Raw genomic sequence first — 3,626 nt, 5'->3', positions numbered from 1 at the left:
TTTTTTTATTTCTTAAAATCCAAAAATTTCGCCTAAAACTTATCTCCCTCATGGGTATCTAGCTTGTGCGATGAGCAAGCTTTAGTTTATACAGCGATTATAAAATAAAGTGCTAAGAAACATTATTATTGATCCCGTTTGATTCCAGTATTTAAAATGGTAAATGATTGTGAAAACCTGGTAATCACTAATCTTAAAAGATCCTTGAAAAATTTTAAAAATAAGCAATAAGTGTCAGTAACAAAGGTTTCTTTAACACATTAGTGTTAAGGACATCGAGCTTCTACACAAGAAGGATCTTGTTGAAAGACAAGAGATCTTGTTGATGAATTGATTCTAGATATAAAATATTCCTAAAGTAGAATAAGCTGAATAAGAACGGAAAAAAGGAAATAAGAGTAAGACAAGAAGACACTATCTCTCCAAAATTATTTACTCTTGCATTAAAATATGTGTTCAAGAAGTTAAATTGGGAACAAGACGAATTTAAAACAGATGGCAGATTAAGCAATTTAATATTTTTTGATAATATACTTAGTACTGATAAGTAACAATCTAGAGAAACTACTTTACATGTTCGAGGAACTTAAGCAAGAATCTGCGATCGAGGAATTTATGCAAGAATCTGCGAAACTCAGTTTTACAATGAATTTAAATAAAATAAAAGTGATGTGAATGGTAAAATATAACAATAGCTTTAGATGGAAGTAAAATCGAAAATGTTAAAGAGTGTGTATATATATCTAGGTCACACGATCAAAACAGAAGAAGAAGGATCCGAATGACTTGGTTAGCAGTGGGAAGATTCAGTGATGCGTAGGAAAGCAAAAAGATACCAATAAATTTAAATAAAAGAGTATTCAACAATTATATTCTGCTAATGGAATGGAAATATTTAAGAAATATTTAAGGAAGCCTTAATGGAGACAACCGAAGGTATTATTGTGAATGGAGTAACCGTCAACAATATTAGATATGCCGACGATACCTTAGTGCTAGCTAATTGCGGAGAAGACCTTCAAAATCTAATGAATAAAATAAAACAGACTTGTGATCAGTATGGATTAAAACTCAACGTTAAAAAAACTAAATATATGATAGTTAGCAAACAAAATTATATACAGAATGACGGTATAAAAGTCGGAGATGCCACACTGGACAGAGTAGAGAAACTCGTGTATCTCGGCAGTAATATCAATGGGAGCTGGGATCCAACCGAAGAAATTAAAAGCCGAATAGAACAAGCCCGAGCTGCCTTTGTAAAAATGAGAAACGTACTTTGCAGTCACGATCTTAGTATTGCCCTTAGAGTTCGAATGACATCTTGCTACATCTTTGCTGTCCTGCTGTATGGAGTGGAAGCATGGACTCTAACTGAGGCTATCCTTAAACGCTTGACAGCCTTTGAGATGTGGGTATCCAGACGACTATTGAAAATAAGCTCGGTCGACAGAGTTAGAAATGAGGAGGTCCTTAGACGGCTGAACCAAACAACACAACTGGTCAATATAATAAAGAAACGCAAGCTGGAATACTTCGGTCACATTATGAGACCCTGAAAAATATGATCTTTTACATCTGATCATTCAGGGAAAGATCCAAGGTAATCGTGGTCCCGGTAGAAGAAGGACATCATGGCTGAAAAATCTAAGGCAATGGTATGAAAAATCAACTACATCGTTATTTAGAGCTGCTGTCAATAAAGTCACGATAGCGAATATGGTAGCCAACATGATATCCAACAATCGATAACGGTCATGAAACTAGAAGAAGAAGAAGAATGGAATGGATATTGTGACGCTTCAGAGTTATCAGCCAAAAGTTTAAGAACAACACAAACTGCCATCGAACTAGCTTTGTTAGGAGTTTCTCTGAGAGAACATATACGAAATGAGGAAGTGACAAGCAGGAAAAAGGTAAAAGATGGAATTAGAAGAATTGTGCAAATGAAATGGAACTGACGCAGGAGGACACGTGGCACGACAAAACAACGAAAGATGGAACTCATGAAGAGGCCGTGGTTCAGGAATAGATGTAAACAGGCTGAAAAGAAGAACAGGAGAAAACGAATATTTCTTTAATTTATTTTTTTATTTTTATTGCCTGATATTTTATTGATGACATTCCATAAATCTTCGGAATTAGATTTGTGTATTTTCTACTAATTTTTTGTAAAGATCAATTTTTGTGTTTATTTAAAGATGATTTTTGTTTATTTATTTTAGAGTTATATTTATCTTATAATTTATAAAGTTATGTTTTGATACTATTTTATTTTGTTTCTTTATAGGTAATTTTACTGCCTACTGAACTGATATATAGTAGGCGTTACCAGAAGTTCGTTAAATGATCCACCTATTTAACTTTAATGAATTAATTCAAAGCAGGTGGTTGGTTATTGTCTTAACCAATTAGTTTCTAATATATCCTATAGTGTTTTCTATTTGTTTTATTGCCCACTAATGAAATGCAAGTATGTGATTCATTCCAACTATTTTGAAGGTTGGACGTCTAAAATTACCGCTTTTTGTGATTAGTTGATAACGAACCTTTCTTTAATATGTAAACTAGATAAAAAAGAAAAAAAGAAACAGTCGTTTGTTTGTTTGTTTGTTTGTTTGGTTTGATATTATAATTATTGTGCGTTTCTTTAATAGTAATTTCTATTGAGTTGTTTGCAATTTTGTTTTTAAACTTTTAATTAAATAAAAAATAATTAAAACTTATTAATACCTCTTGTAATGTTGTTTGTAATCGCCTCCTTGCGAGTGGCCATAGTTGCGGAGCACGTAAACGTAAAGAAAATAATAATAATATTAATAACCTCGATCAAGAAACGATCGGCTATCGACAACAACTGTATTCCGAATTTTGCAGGGAGTACCCAGAAATTCAAGTGTCTGAACAAAGAGTAGCAGACCAATACCGGGTAATTTTAAAAAACAATCTTATTCCAGAGACTAGAGGCGACATCATCAGAAGCGAAATTGAACGGGAGATCCATAACAAAGAGCAAGTTGCAGACCAAGTCTCTAATGAGCAGATTCCTGAGCTTCTCATATAAGAAACTTAACCTAATAATATACAGTAGGACAATAACGAGTTGCACGATAGTCTGGTAAACGAGATGGCACGCGCCGTATAAGAGTTTAGTGGATCAAAACCACTTAGCAGACCACCGCTACCAAAAATAAACTCTTCTAAGAAACTAGCAGCGCTGTTACAAATTGTGAACACTGAAGTCCTACCCATTCATATCGTGGAAGCCCATACATTAGAATATTAACATATTATATTAGACTGGTAACAGAGTAGCACCCTGGGAAAAATGACTACTAAGGAAGATTGAATTACTGCGTAAGGACATTGGACAAATAACAGAATACATAAGAGGAGTAAGAAGTAGAAAAATCATCAAAAGAGCTGAAGAAATATTGTTTAACACTCTAAGACACTCACAACATGATCCAGTAAACAACACACCTCAACAGTGCCTGGACATATTAAAACAAAAACTATCTGTTTACTCCGGCCGCCTGAGGAGATACAAAGTTAGTAACAACCGGAAATGTGACAATATACTTTTTGAGCATGCAGAGAAGGCTTTCTATAGGAAACTGAATTTC

The sequence above is a fragment of the Diabrotica undecimpunctata genome, chromosome 8, assembly GCF_040954645.1.
Source record: "Diabrotica undecimpunctata isolate CICGRU chromosome 8, icDiaUnde3, whole genome shotgun sequence".
NCBI classification, from domain to species: Eukaryota; Metazoa; Arthropoda; class Insecta; order Coleoptera; family Chrysomelidae; genus Diabrotica; species Diabrotica undecimpunctata.
Note: the sequence above shows the minus strand (reverse complement) of the source record.